This window comes from Rhipicephalus sanguineus, chromosome 6 (genome assembly GCF_013339695.2).
Source record: "Rhipicephalus sanguineus isolate Rsan-2018 chromosome 6, BIME_Rsan_1.4, whole genome shotgun sequence".
NCBI classification, from domain to species: domain Eukaryota; kingdom Metazoa; phylum Arthropoda; class Arachnida; order Ixodida; family Ixodidae; genus Rhipicephalus; species Rhipicephalus sanguineus.
In genome coordinates, this window is record NC_051181.1 from 60764219 (window position 1) to 60786118 (window position 21900).

At 45.5% G+C, this 21900-nt stretch overlaps 1 protein-coding gene and 2 long non-coding RNA genes across 3 annotated transcripts in view; 2 read left to right on the forward strand and 1 right to left on the reverse strand.

Annotated features, from left to right (window-relative positions):
• LOC119395814 (venom serine protease 34) overlaps nucleotides 1-21900 on the forward strand; it is an 88766-nt gene that overhangs the window by 21861 nt on the left and 45005 nt on the right. The gene's annotated exons all lie outside the window — the stretch shown is intronic.
• On the reverse strand, nucleotides 860-21429 carry LOC125758979 (uncharacterized). Its single transcript, XR_007416520.1, has 3 exons — nucleotides 21326-21429; nucleotides 5473-5573; nucleotides 860-947 (listed from the first exon to the last, which is right to left on the reverse strand). It is a non-coding gene; the product is annotated as an uncharacterized LOC125758979 (long non-coding RNA).
• Nucleotides 7043-12970, forward strand: LOC125758980 (uncharacterized). The gene is made up of 2 exons (XR_007416521.1): nucleotides 7043-7333; nucleotides 12902-12970. It is a non-coding gene; the product is annotated as an uncharacterized LOC125758980 (long non-coding RNA).

Consider the following 21900-nt stretch of genomic DNA (forward strand, 5'->3'; position numbering starts at 1 on the left):
AGCAGTATTCAACAAGCTGTCTTAAAATGCGCTCTATGGGTGGCTTTAGCAACATTCCTACTTTGTGTTCTTTGAAAGTCTTCGGCATTTTCCTGCCCGATTCGCCGATGTAACTGGTGTCGTGAACCCCACAACGTACTCTGTAGAGTACCCTGCTCTAATGATCCGCAAGTGTGCGGTCTTTGGGCTTTGTGAACACATGTCCTAAGGACAAGGTATACACAAACACCGCCGAAGATTAGAGTGGGATCATCTACGAAGTACAATGTGGGGATTGCGACACAACTTGCATAGGCGAAATGGGTTGAAGAAGGTGATCGAAGGTTAAAGAACACAAAGAGGATGTTGCGAAAACCACCCATGCAACGTGTTCTAAGACAGAGCTTGTTGAACGCTGCTGAATGACAAGGCATAACTTTGACCTAATCAATTCGACGATGCTATCTCGTGTACAAAGGTCGGAGGAAAAGAAAAATCTTGGAATCATCGTTCATTCATCACGGCGCATTGGCTTGCAACAACAACAGCGGCCCTCTACGAGATGTTTACAAGGAAATGTGCGAACAATGGACTGGTCAAACTCCGCTTATATTTGCCAGCGTATACTGAGAATGTCGCCTGCATAGGTGGCAAAACTTTCATGTCATTTTGTTAATTGTTGTGTTAAGTCAAAGTAAACATTTTACAATCAAGCTACACATCCCGAGCTGGTAGATGTGGGGGTAGCATGCCATGTGTAGATGCACTGTACTGTGTGAACTTGCTGATGACGGAAGCATACCTGCTGCTTCATGCCAAATAAACAGTGAAGTACACTACTACATGCTTCTTTAAATGCCACTTTGGCAGATGTATTCAGGAACATATTTGTCAAAAGTGTTGCAAGCCTGCTTATGAAACTGTGTGCACGGCCCATGGACAGCTCCACTTCGCTCTTTTCTGTACGTCTGAAAAGGAAGTGAAAGAAAACACCTAGAGCAACAGCAATGTTCAGAATTTATACCCATTTAAACATTGCCATGGTGCATGTGCACATGGCCTCCCTTAGCATCACTGTTTTAGAAATCAAAAAAGCAGAAACGATATTTTGCAGATATTTCTGGACTCGTTCTGATCATATGAAGGACAAGCAGCATGATTTTACGAAGACTTATTGCTATAGTACACAAGAATTCAAGGTTAAACACACTACGTTCTAACTACAAGAGTATTTATGTACGTGCATTAGCAATTCTATTCAATTATTGTCATGATGTTGAAGCAAAAGTCTTAACAGTTACAATTTTTGTACTTAATGCTGCCATGAAGGCCGAGAGTTATGTGGGTGAAGAAATGAAGAATTGCGCATGTATAAAATGGAATCGACTCGCACAAGACGAGGCGAATTGTAGACCACTGCGAAGGGCTACTGCTGCAGTGCACATATAATAAGGCTGAAGATGACAAAGATTAAAGCGTAAACGTAAAGGATGAGAATTAAATTGAGAAGCAAGGCTTGCTGTCAGTAGCTCTTGAATTCTATCAGAACACAACATGACAGTTGTATATCCTGTACATCTTGACGCGACAAAAGTTGAGCTGAAGATGGCGGCTTGAATGAATGTCAAACCATTGAACAAAGCGTGTTGTTGGAGCCAATGTTTCAACAAATTGATGTGTCTAAGTTGTTGCAGCAACTTTGATGCAATTCGTTGCCCCTCTAAAGACGAGTCCTCTTGTTGAATCACTAGCTCCAACAACATTCGTTGTTCAACAATTATTTCATGAGCTGTACATCTCGTTACATTCATTACAAACCTCTACTGTACCAAATGCTACTATGGCAATGATAGTGGGTGCAATACTTAAGCTGCAGTGTCATAAGCAGGTGACCGGCTATTCAACTCTTTAAATATACCAGATCCATAAAGAGTGCAAACCATGAGGCAAGCACAACACAAAGAACAAGCGCAAGGAAATTGAAAGAGGTTAACTTTAATAAACGAGGTATGGAATTAGTAATCCCCATTTTAAGTATACAAGGTGGTTTTTTAACGAACTCCTTTGCTGTTCAAAAAGATCATGCTGCTAAAAAGGTCATACCTGTAGTCAAGTGAAAATTTCCAGGACGAAATTTCGTGATGCTGAGAGCATGCATTAAACTTTATGCACGATGAGCGTTAGGTGCAATGTCAGAGAGGTGGAGATGATTTAATGGATAGCAAATACTAAAAATGAAAAGCTCTGAGTAACTATCGCAAGAATAAGGACGAAGTAAGGAGGGAAGCATATGATAAGCAAGTGCAATGTCTGAAGCGAGGTAATCTTGCCTTAGAATATGCAGTCATAAAGTGAGATCCAGTAAGTAGGCGTCACATGCACTGGTTGTGAGAGAGATATAGAAATGACGGACCACCTTTTAAATAAATGTAAAAATGTCCACCCATGTGCGTGTTGGGAACTAGCTCTCATGAAGCACTAGGCTTAGAGAAAGCTTGATAAAGATCAACACATCCACAAGAGAAATCAGTAAAAGACAGATGGAGGATTGGCAGTGGAAAAGCAGCGAGAACAGCCAAAAACAAACTTGCAGGGTCTTTATGTACAATGCTGAAAAATAAGCTACCTATTATAAGTGTTTTTAAGGAAAGAAATTTAATTCAGGTAGGAAAGGCATTAGGCCAATTCAAAAATTGAGCTTGGCCACTTGCATGTCAATGCTTCGCTTTAAAGGGAACACACATAGCATCCATCCATCTACAGATGTGAAACTGCGTCATGCAAGATAACTTATTGCTTTGAGCAATTAGCGCAAAATATTTCAGGAGAGCACCTAACTGTGCTGGTTAGTACATGATTACGATGGGAACAAACAATGCTGGGCACGGGACGGAAAAAAAGGTAGACGAGGGCGACAGCACCCTCGTCTATTGTTCTTTCTTCGTCCCATGTCCAGCGCTGTTTGTTCCCGTTTTAATGCAGAATATTTCTTTCTTTAATCTGAAGGTGGCAGTGTTTCATGGCTAAAATAGTTTACTAATCTGCATTTCAAGTTACATTTTTTCAGCCATAAGGAAACACTGCAAAATGCTGAAGTTCTAATGTTAATATTTATCAGGAGAAAGACCAATTCTTTCGTATGGAATACCGAAGGTTGATTTCTAAAGTTCATTGCCTTTGTATTTTGTGCTGTTCCCTTATCATTTTCCTTAAGACCGTTGTATAGATGTTCTTGGTTTATCTTGTGTTTTGTATATGTTATGCTCCTGTTTTTGCTTAGCAAGATCATTTTATGTGTAACTTATCACTGTAGCCCACTTTGCAATACTGCTTACTGGTGTCAGCAGTATTGTCAAGTAATAAATAAATAAGTAAATAGATATCCACTTTGTCATAAAACTACTATGAAAACAAAATAAACAGAAACGTTGCACTCAAACTGTAACAGAGTCGGAAAAAATAGCTTTTGACCCACATTGCAGCTTAGCTTTTGCTATGTAGCATTCCAAACAGAAATGTCGCCAAGACATTATTGTGTGGTATACTTTGCTGGCAATTTATATTCCATTTAAAAAAATATATACTGCTTGGTTGTAAACAAGGAAAAATTTACTGAAGTGAATAATCCCTAGCCTGCACAGAGTCTCTTTCCTTGACCTTCGATGCACAGCACATTGGCACAGGATTCACGCGGGTGCCCCTGTGCTCATATAGTGCAAGTCTAAATGTTGCAGATTTAAGCAATACTTCTGTCTGAAGTACCATGCAAGAACAATGATGTGCTGTGCAGTGAAGGCAAAGCTCCAAGAAACTTCCCACAGCCTTGTTATTTTTCATTTGAAAAAATTATTTTTCGCTTGAAGATAATATTACACCTTAAAAACTTTGTCTAAATTATCGCACGAGGAAAGCACACTATGATGTGTAGGCAACATTTTTGCTGGGATTGCTACACAGTGAAAGAGAGCCCGCAATATGGGTTCAAACACTACTTCTTCCAAGTGTCAATTTTGAAGACATTTTTGCTTCTTTTTGCCAGCAGCCTTTTCAACCCTTGGTATATGCACTGAACTCATACTGTGAATATATTTCACATGAAACATTCAGTCTTTCTTACAATATACTTAAAAATGCTGCATTTTGCAATGTTTCCTCACGATTGCAAATAGCATAAATTGCAATGAAAATAAATTCGACTATCATAGTCATGAAAGATTGGTGACTATGTTAAAGAAATAAATGCTTTGTAGTAATATCTCGACGCAATAATCATGTGTCAATTAATTTGCCTGACACAGCTTCACTTCTGCGTGCAAAGTTTGAAAGGTCTTTGCTGCATCATGCAATTCTTTCCCCGAAAATAACGCTTGAATGACTACTTCCCACACTGAAACATAACAGCACCAGTTTTACAAAATATTGGAAATGGTCAAAAAAACGACCTGGCACATTGGCATGAAAGGACCCAAATAGGTACTAAAATAAAACAGTGTGCACTGTCAGACAGTAAAATGAAGCACTAATCTGCTTGTATTGCTAAATTACTTCAAAACCCTGCTCTGAATAACTGCCCACAAGAAGTTGATTGCGAAAAATTTACTTTAACCTGTGACCTATTTTTATCTCTCTAGTATAATGACTCCTAACCTTCGGCACACACACAAAGGCACAAAGCATTTCATATGGTTCAATGCCTTCGAACAGTACGGAAGGTCATATGTTAAGAAATAGCGTAAAATCTGGACTAATTTTAACCTGCTATGTTTTTATAACATGCAAACATCGAAAAATACACAATAATTTAGTAACTCGCCCCCTCTAAAAGTGTTGCTGTCACAGCTCCAAATTCTATTCACGAGCTATACTGGCAAAAATATTAAAACACAGCTGCATTTCCATCTCAATGGTGGATGCACACAAGTATACAAAAATTAAGTAACTCGCCCCCTACAAAAGTGTTGCTGTCACAGCTCCAAATTCCATTCACGACCTATACTGGCTAAAATATTAAAACACAGCTGCATTTCCATATCAATGGTGGATGCACACAAGTCTACACGAACAGGCATGCACTTTAGATTGACTTCACAAGCCAGATATCCGGTAATCCTGCCGTTGGAGAACGTTACCAAGTGTATGAGCTGGACTAGTACATAAGCTAAAATGGATGCTTGTGTGTGTTGGTATGACAGAGCATAAACAAAGCAGTGCAGAAGACTGAGCACACGAGCACAGCACTGTTTGCGTCTTCCTTTTTCTTGTGCTCCGTCTATTGCGTTTTTTACACTAATGCATTAATTGTGGAAACAACTGGCTGCCGCAATTTGGTCATCTAGGTCGAACTTTTTGGGCCTTGTACCAGACTAAAGAGCTCTGTTGTGAAAGCAACAGGGTGTAACAATATTGCACTACAAATCAGGGAATACAAAGCACCGATAAGAATGTTCAGCCAAAATAAAAGGCTTCAGCAAATTGTTTAAGACACATACTCACAGGTTAATGCTCATTCACAGCTTCTACGGCAGCCCCATGATTTCTGTGCGTCCATCTGTGCGTGCCTTCCTTCCGCCTTTGGGCAAGTTCGTGTAGAATGTCTGCCAGGAAAACAAAAGCATCAGAAACAAGTCGACTTTTTTAGCATGCCTCACATAACCCAAATTAACTTTTCTCTCCCCATGAGGTAGCTGTTTAGAAAGCATCCAAACAGCCGCTGCTTTGTCTATGTATAGCTCATAACCAATTAGTAGCATCCAACACGGCACCTGGTCATTGTCAAAGCATACGAGACAAGAAACTGAGACAAGTATAAGTAAAGAGCAAGCGGCTATATTTCGCCATTATATCATTTCCTAATCCAGCCCGATGCATTCATCGCTTAAATTTAATTCACACTGCTATTTTGGTGTTCGCCCTAAACTTACTTTCCAAATAACTCACTAACCTCTTTCTCTTACGCACTATATGAATACATGTTAAAAAGATGGGGCATGCAAACATGGACACAAGAGAGTCAAACGCCTAAAGCGCTGAGATCACTAACTGGAGGATCATCACCTAATCTACCTTTACATTGTCGAGAGCATAAATGCATGCCAAAATTCGATGAATGCAGTTTTGTACAAGCACATGAATGAAGAAATGCATACAATAGTCGAGGCCTGGCATATTGATAATGGCAGTGCACAAGAGAGCCAATCGTCGATTAACTAGCATAAAGAAGAAATCAAATGCTTGAGCAGTTATCTCTCACGTAGACTATCGCGCGTGCCAGATTGATAGGTATCGTCTCTTGCCTGGGCATGCACAGATAAGTTTCTGTGTCTGCTTTATTTTGTGCCACTGTCCACCTTTCGAGTTCGCGTTAGTGGTGTCTTGGTTTCTCTCTTGTGTCCATGTTTGCATGCCCTGCCTTTTTAACATGAATACCTACCAACCAGCTCAGCTGTCTGTTATACTAAATATGTATAAAATCTAGAATTACCACTCTGTCCACTTGCTGATGTAATAATAACAATGGGGTTCTGTAATGTAAACGTCAAATTAAGAGCACAGGAACCTCGAGGATTTTCACCTCCACCGAAACTGCAACCACTCCATCAAGGATCGAACCCGCACAGTTCAGATCAGCAGCTGACCATTATAACCACTGTATTGCAGCGAGGGATGTTCACTTGGTAATGTAGGTTGTTGGATCTCTAAGCCTTCCAACTGCGGCGCGGTTAACATCGCGCCAAAACACATCTTGCAAGATGAACCGCTTTAATGGAACTTGAAAAAAAAAGAAGAGGGCGAGCCAGCGCTGCCACGTGAGCACGCGTCAGCTCGTGAGGAGCATCCATAATGATGATGTTTGGTCATCTGTAGACGAATGACGAAGAAAAGGAAGTCACAACAGTCTCCCGCGCCGACAGATGACGTTAGTTGGCTTCCAACGGGTAAAGTAGCTGTACGGGCCGCTTCACAACAGAGCCGTCGGGCAAGCATAAAGAGCAGGTCCTGACAATGCTGTCGCGTCCGCTGATCAGTTCTTCTATGCGGGCCCAACTCCACAGTTGCCTTGGAAGCTGTTTATCCCCGAGTAGAACTACGTTGCCTTTCTTCAAAGAGTCATTTCTTTTGGCTTGGTTGGATGTAAAGTTCCTGAGTTCATTAAGGTACTCTTTTTACCAACGAGACCAAAATGCTTGCAAATCATCTTCTCGCTTGCTCCAAAGTTTCTTCAGTGCATCGTTGGTAGACTCGGTGTTGATTTTCAGTTCGTAATGTGGTAGCGTTGTCAGTCTCCTTCCAACGAGAAAATCTGCTGCAGATAGGGGGTACGGTTCATCCACGTCGTTGAACACGTAAGTCAAAGGTCGAGAATACACCACGGCCTCCACTTCTGTCAGTAGAGTAACTAACTCTGTCCGATTGACAAGCCGTCGCCCAAGCATCTTCTTCAAGCAGGTTTTTACAGAACGAACAAGTCTCTCGTAGAACCCGCCCCACCAAGGAGCGCTCGGGCAAATGAATTTCCATTGGATCTTCGAGGAGGAAAAGAAGGCGAGTACGTCCGGGTGTCTTATCGTTCGCCAAAGCTTCTGTAGGTCCTTGGACGCTTTGACGAATGTTCGTGCGTTGTCGCTGTAGATAGTGTGACAGAGACCCCGCCGTGATACTAGTCTCCGTAGGGCGCAAAGAAAATTGACTGTGGTCAAGTCTTCAACCAGTTCCAAGTGAGCAGCTCTTGTCACCGCACACGTAAAAAGAGCGATATAGGAGCGCTCGTGGGGATGCCCTTTGATGTATAGCGGCCCCGCAAAGTCAACTCCACTCACGAGGAACGGAGGGGCTTGAGTAGCACGATCCTGAGGCACACAAGGTGAATATTGCTCAACAGGTTTACTCTGTAGGCGCTGGCAGATGACACACCGTCTTATCGTTTTCTTCACAGACTGTCGTGCTTGAAGAATCCAAAATCGTTCTCGAACTTGAGTCAGAGTGTCTCGAACTCCCCCGTGGAAGACCTTTGCGTGAGCATGATTGATTATCAGCTTACTGAGGTGTGAGTCTTTTGGTAGAAGGATGGGATGGCGAGAACTGTACGAGTCGTCAGCCCTGGGAGGTTTTCCTTGTATCCGAAGAAGCCCGTTTTCGTCTATGAACAGTCTAAAATGTCCAAGTGGACTTTGTAAAGGGAGCCGTTTCTTGCTCGCGACACAGTCTGCTTCTTTACCAAAGTGAGATCTCTGTTCCTCTCGAAGCAAATAGCACTCCGCTTGCTGAATTTCCTCAGCAGACAGCTCCTCAGACTTATCATTTTCCTTCTTCAACCTTTTGGCATAACGGAAGACCCATGCCGTTACTCTTAAAAGTTTGGTGAGGCTGCTGAATCGTTCAATTTCAATCAGCGATGGCAGCAATGGTCTCGTATTAGCAGCATGGGTGCTGACCTTTAGGTCTGTCTCAGCTGCCTCGAGCTTTCCGTTTTCGATGTCATTCCTTCCCCCGTACACGGGCCAGCACGTACCAGACATTGCAAGCCATCTAGGTCCAAACCACCACAACTGCGACTGACTCAGTTTGAGCACAGACAAGCCTCGAGTGAGCAAATCGGCGGGGTTTTCTTTTCCAGGACAATATCGCCATCTGGTATACTCAGTCAAAGTTCTGATTTCTTGCGTCCGGTTCCGCACAAACTCCTTCTAGGTAACGGGATCCTTGTTAATCCAGCAATGTGTAATCTGGGAATCGGACCAAAATGTTGCTTCACCAATTCCAAAGTCGCAATTCTTCACGATGTAGGCGTACATTCGGGCTGCAAGCAATGCTGCCATCAATTCCAGCCTCGCTAGAGTGACCGTCTTTAACGGCGCAACTCTGGTCTTTGCCATCAGTAGCATAGTCCGGACGGCGTCACTGTAGTCGGCCGTACGAAGGTAGGCTGCAGCTCCGTATGCCGACTCGCTTGCATCAGAAAAGATGTGGAGTGCTGCCTTTTGGTACGGGCCTTCGGCGCCGGCTGCTAGGAACCTTGGAATACTGAGGTCACTAAGCATGGTTACCTCCTTGCTCCATTTCAGCCAGACAGCAAACTTGGGTGGCAATGTCTCATCCCAGTCGAGGTTTTTTCTTCCATAGATCTTGTAAGAAGATTTACGCCCGTACTAAGAAAGGTGAAAGAAACCCCAAATGGTCGTAGATCCTTGCAACAGCCTGAAGCACAAAGCGTTTTGTAATCCGATGCTCCTCTATGAACTGGAGGATATCCTGGGGCTTGAACGAAAAGGTATCCGTATTCTTGTTCCAATGAAGTCCCAGTACTTTCAGAGGTCCAGAAGGTGAGCAAAGAGATTTTTCCTGTGAAGTGATTCCTTGTTCGAAGGCGGCAGATACTAGAGGATCGTTGCTGGCCCACTTGAGAATGTTCATGGAAGCTTGCCTGAAGATCTCAATTATTTCTCTGTGCATCTGGATAGCCTCTTCAGCTATGTCGGCTCCAGTCAGAAGATCGTCCATATATATGGAGCTTTGCAATCGTCGAGCTGTTACAGGATAGAGGGTTTCTACGGACCTGAAGTGGTGTTTCAATGTAGCAGTCAGTAAGAAAGGACTTTAAGTAGCTCCGAAGGGCACTCTAGTCATTATCCAAACTTCTATTTCCGGCATTGGGCTGTTCACTTGTGGGGAAGTTTTGAACCACAAAAAGCGGAGCGCATCTCTGTCTGGTTCTCTCAGGCCAATCTGTAGGAACGCCTTCTCGACATCGGCATTCATCGCTACCTTGTAGCGTCGGAAACGAAGCAGTAGGGTCACTACGTCAGGATTTAGATTTGGGCCAGCTTCCAGGTTATCATTCAAGGACTTTGAACCAGATTCGTGAGAGGATGCGTCGAATACGATGCGTACCTTCGTAGTAGATCGGTCCTCTCGTATTACAGCTCGATGTGGCATATAATACAGGGGTCCAAGTGGATGCTCTTCTGTTTCCGGTACTCTTTCAGCAGATCCTTCATCGAGGTACAGTCTAATAGTCTCATCGTATCTTTTCAAGAGCTCGCTGTCCTTGTCAAGTCTTTTCATCAAACTATGCAGACGTTTGGTTGCAACTGCACAGTTCTCTGCCAGGTCGACCCTTTCCTTCCACGGTAGCGCGACTTCGTACCGATTGTCATTCTTCTTGATGTTGTTCTCGAATTTTTCCAGCACTGAATCGGCGACCTTCGTTTCTTCGTATTCGGCCTTGATCCCGATACTTTCAAGATCCCAAAACCGAGTCAGAAGTTTCGAGATGTCTTGCTCTGTCACCGTGGCTCGAAGGACTACGACACTGGCACTCTGTATTACGTTGGTTGTAGCAGACAACGGCCCTTGAACAGTCCATCCCAGTCTTGTCTCGACAGCTTTCAGCTTTTCGTGCACAGGCTTCACGGTACCAGTTACTAGATCCCAATAATAGTCTCAACCAATTAGGACCGCAATCTGTTTGTCTTCAACTCCTTGCAGAGAGAGAGCTTGCGTATCCAAGCGCATCTTGTTCATTTCTCTCAAAACGTTTTCTTCTGGTACTGGAATGCATTCACTGCATATTGTGTCCACCACCAGCGCATCGATTGAAATCGGAATTTCCTCTTTCGCAGGGAGAATCGATACTCTCACCCTCTGCATGGTTTTCCGCGCGTTTTCACCACCGAACACGCCTACGGTCAACGTCTCCTCTTCTATTACTTCGCAGCCAAGTCTTTGGGAAGCTTTCGCCGTAATGAAGCTCCGCTGACTTCCGCCATCGAAAAGGACTCGGTAGCGACCAGATGTTTTAGTTCCTGATATGGTGGCCGTCAGAGTCTGCAGCATTACGACTGAGCTTGGCTGCTTGGAGATTAGATTGACCGATGCAGATAGCACCTTCTCCTTGTCGCTTCTGATCTCTTCCGATGCGCAAACTGATGTTGCGTGCCTTCTCGCACACTTCCCACATTTCAGCCGGCTTCTGCAATCTTTCGCCAAATGGCCCTGCTTTAGAAAACGGAAGCATCTTCCGGCTTTGGTAAGCATCTCCTTTTTGAGCGAGAGGCTGATCTCCTTTTTATCACAAATTTCAGCAGAATGTTTTTCGGAACGGCAAAACAGGCACTTCTGCGGACTACTAGCTCAGCTTTGTAGAGCAGCTGTCGTGGAAACGTCTCGTGGATGGCTGGGCTTTAATCCTCCTTTCTCTGGTGTGCGACGACTTCTGTGTACCTCTTGTTCGGCCACAGCTTCCCGACAAGTCAGTTGAAGGTCGAAGAATTCCAAAAGCATTTGAAGCTCGTTATCTTCTGTATTCAAAGAAGCTGCAGCTGATGATGATGCCTTTCGCGCCTCGTGAAACCGAAGTACCATGTCAGTCGGGACAACGCTTAACAGGATTTCTCGCAGCATGGTGCAATAAGTTGTCGAGTTCGTGCCAAGCGCCTTGAGGCTTCGAATATGAACCTGTACTTTGTCGTACAGTTTCCTCAGCTGATGGACGTCTGCTGATGATGACAGCGGTTTGAGGTCCAGCAAACCTTGTAGATGATCTTGAACGATGATTTGTTCATCTCCAAAACGCTTCTTTAAAATTTCAATGGCGTCTGCATAGCACTCTTCCGTAGCTTGCAATCCCGATATAGCTGAGGCGGCTGCTCCGGTCACCAGACTGCTCAAGTAGTTGAACTTGTCAGCTGTGCTCAGCTCGCTGTTGTCGTGAACTGCTGATGTAAACTGGGTCCAAAATCGCGGCCACTGTCTGCGGTTCCCGTCAAATTTTAGGAGTTCTAGCTGCGGAAGCTTGCTCTTGCCGGAAGGTAACGGGTGAACGTTAGTAGGGCGTGGGGTTGGAGGCGACAGACATTCCTTCAGTTTGACGCGTAGGTTCGCTGTCAGGGTAACAACCTTGTCACGATATTTTCCAGCGTCTAACGTCTCGCTGTCTAACAGGTCGTTTGGCGTCTCTTCAAAAATCGCCTCATCAACTTTCTCTATCTGTCCGTAAAAGGAGCTGATTCGATCGAGGAGTACACTTACAGTAGCTTTCGTGACCTCTCGATTCTCTCGCAAGTTGCCTTCCGCCTCGGCCAACAGGATATCGAGTTGAGACCGCAGGCTGTTGCGTCGTCTAAGCTGTCGTTCCGTTCTGTCGCACGCAGTCGGGGAATCTCGCCGAGGTCGCAGGCGCCGCGTCTTCTTAGCTGTCGCGGCTCCGTGCGTCGATGATGTCAGCGGTGTCTAAAGGTCCCGGGTTTTCGGCACCATGTGTTGGACCTCTAAGCCTTCCAACTGCGGCGCGGTTAACAACGAGCCAAAAACACGTCTTGCAAGATGAAACGCTTTAATGGAACTAGAAAAAAAAGAAAAGAAGAGGGCGAGCCAGCGCTGCCACGTGAGCACGCGTCAGCTCGTGAGGAGCATCCATAATGATGATGTTTGGTCATCTGTACGAATGACGAAGACAAGGAAGTCACAACAGTCTCCCGCGCCGACAGATGACGTTAGTTGGTTTCCAACGGGTAAAGTAGCTGTACGGGCCGCTTCACAACAGAGCCGTCGGGCAAGCATAAAGAGCAGGTCCTGACAATGCTGTCGCGTCCGCTGATCAGTTCCTCTATGCGGGCCAAACTCCACAGTTGCCTTGGAAGCTGTTTATCCCCGAGTAGAACTACGTTGCCTTTCTTCAAAGAGTCATTTCTTTTGGCTTGGTTGGATGTAAAGTTCCTGAGTTCATTCTCTTTATACCAACGAGACCAAAATGCTTGCAAATCATCTTCTCGCTTGCTCCAAAGTTTCTTCAGTGCATCGTTGGTAGACTCGGTGTTGATTTTCAGTTCGTAATGTGGTAGCATTGTCAGTCTCCTTCCAACGAGAAAAACTGCTGCAGATAGGGGGTACGGTTCATCCACGTCGTTGAACACGTAAGTCAAAGGTCGAGAATTCACCACGGCCTCCACTTCTGTTAGTAGAGTAACTAACTCTGTCCGACTGACAAGCCGTCGCCCAAGCATCTTCTTCAAGCAGGTTTTTACAGAACGAACGAGTCTCTCGTAGAACCTGCCCCACCAAGGAGCGCTCGGGCAAATGAATTTCCATTGGATCTTCGAGGAGGAAAAGAAGGCGAGTACGTCGGGGTGTCTTATCGTTCGCCAAAGCTTCTGTAGGTCCTTGGACGCTTTGACGAATGTTCGTGCGTTGTCGCTGTAGATAGTGTGACAGAGGCCCCGCCGTAATACGAATCTCCGCAGGGCGCAAAGAAAATTCACTGTGGTCGAGTCTTCAACCAGTTCCAAGTGAACAGCTATTGTCACCGCGCACGTAAAAAGAGCGATGTAGGAGCGCTCGTGGGGATGCCCTTTGATGTATAGTGGCCCCGCAAAGTCAACTCCACTCACGAGGAACGGAGGGGCTTGAGTAGCACGATCCTGAGGCATACAAAGTGAAGATTGTTCAACAGGTTTACTCTGTAGGCGTTGGCAGATGACACACCGTCTTATCGTTTTCTTCACAGACTGTCGTGCTTGAAGAATCCAAAATCGTTCTCGAACTTGAGTCAGAGTGTCTCGAACTCCCCCGTGGAAGACCTTTGCGTGAGCATGATTGATTATCAGCATACTGAGGTGTGAGTCTTTTGGTAGGAGGATGGGATGGCGAGAACTGTACGAGTCGTCAGCCGTGGGAGGTTTTCCTTGTATCCGAAGAAGCCCGTTTTCGTCTATGAACAGTCTGAAATACCCAAGTGGACTTTGTAAAGGGAGCGGTTTCTTGCTCGCGACACAGTTTGCTTCTTTACCAAAGTGAGACCTCTGTTCCTCTCGAAGCAAATAGCAGTCCGCTTGCTGAATTTCCTCAGCAGACAGCTCCCCAGACCTATCATTTTCCTTCTTCAACCTTCTGGCATAACGGAAGACCCATGCCGTTACTCTTAAAAGTTTGGTGAGGCTGCTGAATCGTTCAATTTCAATCAGCGATGGCAGCAATGGTTTCATATTAACAGCATGGGTACTGACCTTTAGTTCTGTCTCAGCTGCCTCGAGCTTTCCGTTTCCGATGTCAATCCTTCCCCCGTACACGGGCCAGCACGTATCAGACATTGCAAGCCATCTAGGTCCAAACCACCACAACTGCGACTGACTCAGTTTGAGTGCAGACAAGCCTCGAGTGAGCAAATCGGCGGGGTTTTCTTTTCCAGGACAATATCGCCATCTGGTATACTTAGTCAAAGTTCTGATTTCTTGCGTCCGGTTCCGCACAAACTCCTTCCAGGTAACGGGATCCTTGTTAATCCAGCAAAGTGTAATCTGGGAATCGGACCAAAATGTTGCTTCACCAATTCCAAGGTCGCAATGCTTCACGATGTAGGCGTACATTCGGGTTGCAAGCAATGCTGCCATCAATTCCAGCCTCACTAGAGTGACCGTCTTTAACGGCGCAACTCTGGTCTTTGCCATCAGTAGCATAGTCCGGACGGTGTCACTGTAGTCGGCCGTACGAAGGTGGGCTGCAGCTCCGTATGCCGACTCGCTTGCATCAGAAAAGATGTGGAGTGCTGCCTTTTGGTATGGGCCTTCTGCGCCGGCTGCTAGGAACCTTGGAATACTGAGGTCACTAAGCATGGTTACCTCCTTGCTCCATTTCAGCCACACAGCAGACAACTTGGGTGGCAATGTCTCATCCCAGTCGAGGTTTTCCTTCCATAGATCTTGTAAGAAGATTTTCGCCCGTACTAAGAAAGGTGAAAGAAACCCCAAAGGGTCGTAGATCCTTGCAACAGCCTGAAGCACAAAGCGTTTTGTAATCCGATGCTCTGTATGAACTGGAGGATATCCTGGGGCTTGAACGAAAAGGTATCCGTCTTCTTGTTCCAATGAAGTCCCAGTACTTTCAGAGGTCCAGAAGGTGAGCAAAGAGATTTTTCCTGTGAAGTGATTCCTTGTTCGAAGGCGGCAGATACTAGAGGATCGTTGCTGGCCCACTTGCGAATGTTCATGGAAGCTTGCCTGAAGATCTCAATTATTTCTTTGTGCATCTGGATAGCTTCTTCAGCTGTGTCGGCTCCAATCAGAAGATCGCCCATATATATGGAGCTTTGCAATCGTCGAGCTGTCACAGGATAGAGGGTTTCTACGGACCTGAAGTGGTGTTTCAATGTAGCAGTCAGTAAGAAAGGACTTGAAGTAGCTCCGAAGGGCACTCTAGTCATTCTCCAAACTTCTATTTCCGGCATTGGGCTGTTCTCTTGTGGGGAAGTTTTGAACCACAAAAAGCGGAGCGCATCTCTGTCTGGTTCTCTCAGGCTAATCTGTAGGAACGCCTTCTCGACATCGGCATTCATCGGTACCTTGTAGCGTCGGAAACGAAGCAGTAGGGTCACTACGTCAGGATTTAGATTTGGGCCTGCTTCCACGTTATCATTCAAGGACTTTGAACCAGATTCGTGAGAGGATGCGTCGAATACGATGCGTACCTTCGTAGTAGATCGGTCCTCTCGTATTACAGCTCGATGTGGCATATAATACAGGGGTCCAAGTGGATGCTCTTCTGTTACAGGTACTCTTTCAGCAGATCCTTCATCGAGGTACAGTCTAATAGTCTCATCGTATCTTTTCAAGAGCTCGCTGTCCTTGTTAAGTTTCTTCATCAAACTATGCAGACGTTTGGTTGCAACTGCATAGTTATCTGCCAGGTCAACCCTTTCCTTCCACGGTAGCGCGACTTCGTACCGATTGTCTTTCTTCTTGATGTTGTTCTCGAAGTTTTGCAGCACTGAATCGGCGACCTTCGTTTCTTCGTGTTCGGCCTTGATCCCGATACTTTCAAGATCCCAAAACCGAGTCAGAAGTTTCGAGATGTCTTCCTCTGTCACCGCGGCTCGAAGGACTACGACACTGGCACTCTGTATTACGTTGGTTGTAGCAGACAACGGGCCTTGAACAGTCCAGCCCTGTCTTGTCTCGACAGCTTTCAGCTTTTCGTGCACAGGCTTCACGGTACCAGTTACTAAATCCCAATAATAGTCTGAACCAATTAGGACCGCAACCTGTTTGTCTTCAACTCCTTGCAGAGAGAGAGCTTGCCTATCCAATTGCACCTTGTTCATTTCTCTCAAAACGTTTTCTTCTGGTACCGGAATGCATTCACTGCATATTGTGTCCACCACCAGCGCATCGATTGAAATCGGAATTTCCTCTTTCGCAGGGAGAATCGATACTCTCACCCTCTGCATGGTTTTCCGCGCGTTTTCACCACCGAACACGCCTACGGTCAACGTCTCCTCTTCTATTACTTCGCAGCCAAGTCTTTGGGAAGCTTTCGTTGTAATGAAGCTCCGCTGACTTCCGCCATCGAAAAGGACTCGGTAGCGACCAGATGTTTTGGTTCCCGATATGGTGGGCGTCAGAGTCTGCAGCATTACGACTGAGCTTGGCTGCTTGGAGATTAGGTTGACCGATGCAGATAGCACCTTCTCCTTGTCGCTTCTGATCTCTTCCGATGCGCAAACGGATGTTGCGTGCCTTCTCGCAAACTTTCCACATTTCAGCCGGCTTCTGCAATCTTTCGCCAAATGGCCTTGCTTTAGACAACGGAAGCATCTTCCGGCTTTGGTAAGCATCTCCTTTTTGAGCGAGAGGCTGATCTCCGTTTTATCATAAACTTCAGCAGAATGCTTTTCGGAACGGCAAAACAGGCACTTCTGCGGACTACTAGCTGAGCTTTGTAGAGCAGCTGTCGTGGAAACGTCTCGTGGATGGCTGGGCTTTAATCCTCCTTTCTCTGGTGTGCGACGACTTCTGTGTATCTCTTGTTCGGCCACAGCTTCCCGACAAGTCAGTTGAAGGTCGAAGAATTCCAAAAGCATTTGAAGATCGTTATCTTCTGTATTCGAAGAAGCTGCAGCTGATGATGATGCCTTGCGCGCCTCGTGAAACCGAAGTACCATGTCAGTCGGGAGAACTCTTAACAGGATTTCTCGCAGCATGGTGCAATAAGTTGTCGAGTTCGTGCCAAGCGCCTTGAGTCTTCGAATATGAACCTGTACTTTGTCGTACAGTTTCCTCAGCTGATGGACGTCTGCTGATGATGACAGCGGTTTGAGGTCCAGCAAACCTTGTAGATGATCTTGAACGATGATCTGTTCATCTGCAAAACGCTTCTTTAAAATTTCAATGGCGTCTGCATAGCACTCTTCCGTAGCTTGCAATCCCGATATAGCTGAGGCGGCTGCTCCGGTCACCAGACTGCTCAAGTAGTTGAACTTGTCAGCTGTGCTCAGCTCGCTGTTGTGAACTGCTGATGTAAACTGGGTCCAAAATCGCGGCCACTGTCTGCGGTTCCCGTCAAATTTTAGGAGTTCTAGCTGCGGAAGCTTGCTCTTGCCGGAAGGTAAGGGGCGAATAACGTTAGTAGGGCCTGGGGTTGAAGGCGACAGACATTCATTCAGTTTGACGCGTAGGTTCGCTGTCAGGGTAACAACCTTGTCACGGTATTTTCCAGCGTCTAACGTCTCACTGTCTAACAGGTCGTCTGGCGTCTCTTCAAAAATCGCCTCATCAACTTTCTCTATCTGTCCGTAAAAGGAGCTGATTCGATCGAGGAGTACACTTACAGTAGCTTTCGTGACCTCTCGATTCTCTCGAAAGTTGCCTTCCGCCTCGGCCAACAGGACATCGAGTTGAGACCGCAGGCTGTTGCGTCGTCTAAGCTGTCGTTCTATTCTGTCGCACGCAGTCGGGGAATCTCGCCGAGGTCGCAGGCGCCGCGTCTTCTTAGCTGTCGCGGCTCCGTGCGTCGATGATGTCAGCGGTGTCTAAAGGTCCCGGGTTTTCGGCACCATGTGTTGGACCTCTAAGCCTTCCAACTGCGGCGCGGTTAACATCGAGCCAAAAACACGTCTTACAAGATGAAACGCTTTAATGGAACTAGAAAAAAAAAAGAAAAGAAGAGGGCGAGCCAGCGCTGCCACGTGAGCACGCGTCTGCTCGTGAGGAGCATCCATAATGATGATGTTTGGTCATCTGTAGACGAATGACGAAGAAAAGGAAGTCACAACATAGGTTAATGTTAAGGATTATGGAAAGAGCTGTAGGTTGAAGAAAGACATGCAATTAAGCAAGGAGCTGCAGACATTATGCAGTTTAGATATTTCTGTAATCCAAAGGGCTGGTGCTCACGCCATGTACCTAAGGAACTCCTGTTCAGCGTCTCTTTTCGAACCAAAGCTTAGCAGAATTGATGTTTCTGTCTAGATATGCCCCTGAAAACCACAGTTAAATAGCTGCAAAGTAAACACTAGAAGACAGAAAAAAATCCATCACTTGTATGATATTAAACACATCAAGATGCAAATACACCAAACACCCTGGACTGTGAAACACATTGATTGAAAAGATATCAGTTAAACAAAGCAGCATAGCAATGAACTTCCATGTAGCTGCCACAGGGCAAAAAGCAGGTGGCTCTGGTGCCATGAAAAATCTATAATAACACTTGTTGAATATAGCAGGATGTTTTGTATGATAAATGTATAAGTTACCACTAACAGAAGCTGACATGCTATTTGAAAAATGAGCATTGTAAAAAATAAAGCAAGAAAACCACGTGACATGTGAATTTACCATTCATAATTTAAGGCTAAAGGGCCCCAAACAACCTCGGGGTCTAAAATTTGTGACAACTGCACGCTTGTACAACGTGAACATGTTGTCACATGAATTTTTTGATTAAGTGGTGTAATAATGAAGCCACAGGGGATAGAACAAACATTCCAGCTGGTTTCAGTTTCTCGCTCAGCCTGACCATCCTGAAGAGGGGCTTCCTCGGTGTGCCACTGTGCCAGAGCGGTGATGTGAGGAAGCACAGTCAGAGCACTGGCGAGATAAACCAATTCGCAACACTTGTGACAACCACAGATACTGCATCATCACAAAGCCAAAATGCCGTTTCGTATTGCAGAGGACTATTCAACAGTCAGCGTAACTTAATGTTGCTCATAGGCAACATTACACCACTTCGCTAGCAAAGAGGACTGGTCAAGCGCTGAAGAGGAGGCGCGGTTATTGTTTTTAGAAGTGGAGTGTCTGACATTCGCACAATGTGATTCCTGCGGCCCTCTGTACGAATTAGCGAGCTTGTTTGGGAGGTGTAAAAAAAAGAAGTAGGAGCCTGCTGACTGGCCCTTTAAGAGAATGTAAACATACACTGGAAGGAAGTACACTTGAAGACATATTACTATAAGCAGGCGTGGAAGCGGGCTTGAGTGTTTTGGAGCAGCTCATGGAGCAGGCATAATGCTGTTTTGGAGCAGCTTTGGAGCACCAAAATGTGTGTTTTGGAGCAATGCAAGTTAGTTTTGGAGCACAATGCTAGGGTCAAACATCGTTGTTGGTTAATTTTTTTATTTCGGGTAAACACTAGAAATTCCAACGATTTTAAAAAACCTTCAATACTGATGAACCAACAACACTTAGCACAAATATATATATATATATATATATATATATATATATATATATATATATATATATATATATATATATATATATATATATCTACGCGTACGTGTTATCATAAAACATCACAGCTGTGATAGAGCAATGACTCAGGAAAACGAGATAAGCGATGTTTTGAATGGCTGCACTTGACTAGACTGACAAATGAAAACGTTCATGGTAATGAACGTTTTTCAGCAGCGGTGTTTTCGCGCCGCGTTTGCCGGGTTGCTACATTTTCGTCAAAAGCCTACGCCGGTTTCAAATTGTTCCTTCGAAATGCGCGGAGGTCAGCGCTGTCTGGAGGCAGTGGAAGAAACCAAGCAAATACGCGTCTGCACCCTAAACTCCGCTTGTCGGACGAGCGAGCGACGCGCCGCATGAGGCGTTTTCGAGGAGGAAGACGCAGCGGCGCGATTTTGAGATGGCGTTCGTCAAAATGACGCGCGCGACCCTCCGACCGCGCGTGAGCCGCGCATGAAATCATGCCATTCGGGACGCAACAGCGCGATTTCGCGAAGGCGTTCGTCAAAAAACACGCGCGTCCCTCCAAAGGAGCGTAAATCGCGCCACAAACTGCGCCATGCGGTTCCACCTTTCCCATTCAAGTTCGCTTCCAAGATTTGTCAATTATTGGTGTTGGTTATATGCACGCAAATAAAGTGCATGAGGTGCGATGATACTAGATGTCGTAAGCGCACAATTTGTATCGCGTGGTTCTATTTTCGTACTACCTCACATTCGTCTGAGTAATAAGCGTTCCAAGTGTCTATCTTATTCTTTTTTGTATATTTCTTCACTCGCCGCCTCATGTACCAAACCACACACAGCAACGGCGGCGAGCCGATGTTACGAGCTACAGCGTACTCAACCACGAGCCGAGCGCAGGTTGTGACGAGCAAAAATCGAACAACGCGACCGATCGCACTGGCGAGACTAAGCTCGTCAGTGCGATCTCGTCGCTGCACGAGCGCGTTTACATGCTCCATTTATAACGTCTAAGGGCTTGTGTGTAAAGCGAAAAATTCACTACATGGCACACTCTCACTAAAGAAAATGAGTTTCGGAAATGGTTCAACCGACTTACACAAACCGAAGCCTTGTGAGGTTTCGCGGTTGGTAGTGGCTTCATTGACCGCAAACGGATAAAACAATTTTTTCTTTCTCATGCAGACTTATGACACAACATCCATCTTACACACTCCGCTATACAGCAGGTTCCTTAATGCAAAGTTTCTAAATAATGGTCCCGCGTTTACGTCCGCGGCAGCTGCTCCCACTATCCTCATGGCTTCACATCAAATTAAACATTCGCAGTAAATAGAACATTTTCGACATTACGAAGCGTCAACGCACTTACTTTTATTCATGTTCGCAATCCCAGGCCACGATGACAGCAACCGCCTCGTGCGCGCCAAAAAACACCGTTGCCGCCGGCGCCATCGAAATATGGCCGTACGACTCACTTTCTTGAATCTAAAAACGTTGCTTTCTTGTAGCTAGCTCCTGTACAGGCTCGCTAGCATTTTTTGCGCCTTCGACAACGTCACGAGAGCGCGCCAAGTGATGTGATGATGATATAAGCTCGCATAGGCGCGCCATGACACGGATGACAGCGGCACATGAAGGCACCAAACGTAGCCTCGGTGATCGGTTCCAGCAGCGCACCGGAGCCCATCGCGGAGGCCGTGCACCAAAGACCGCTTGGGAGCAGTTTCGGTACAATAATGCGTTTTGGAGCAGGATGGCGCAGCAGAAGCGGATTGGCGCAGCGTGGCGCAAATGGCGCAGCACTTCCACCCCTGTATAAGCTATAAAAAACAGGCAATTAACATGCTCAATCCATGCAGCATAGGGATGTCTCACACCTTTGCAAGAACTTTACTATGGTGGCTGCATATTTGTGTAGGCCAGAAGCAGCAGGCACGTGGCTTCCATGAATTTGACCCGTTCGTTGAAGGGAAACTGCTGCGCACATCCTTGTAGCACTGCTTTTTCAAGATGCTTCCTGCGATAACAAAATGACCACAGCACAATTATGGTCTGCATATATCCACAGGTGACCTACATTGCTGCCCTTTCTCATTAAATTCAGCTCTAGAATAAACACTGCAATAGCAAAATCCTCCTACATTACAGGGCATCATACTGCTTTCCTTGGCCTGGTTTTTAGTTCAATAATTGTTTTCACCCATAACAGAATGTAGCACTAGTAAAGATTCGGTTGGGGAGGGTGCAGTCGTAAAGTGTGTATACAAAGTAAGAATATGAAAAAAAAAACAATGGCATAATTTCACATAAGATATAACAATTATCATAATTCCTGTAATGTCAGACACCAAGAAGTGTTTAATTGAGCAAGTTTTGACTTTAAGCTATCACAAAACAATGCCCTTTATGGAAAGTGGGATTTGCAGAGTGAACTCTGATGATGAAATTGGCT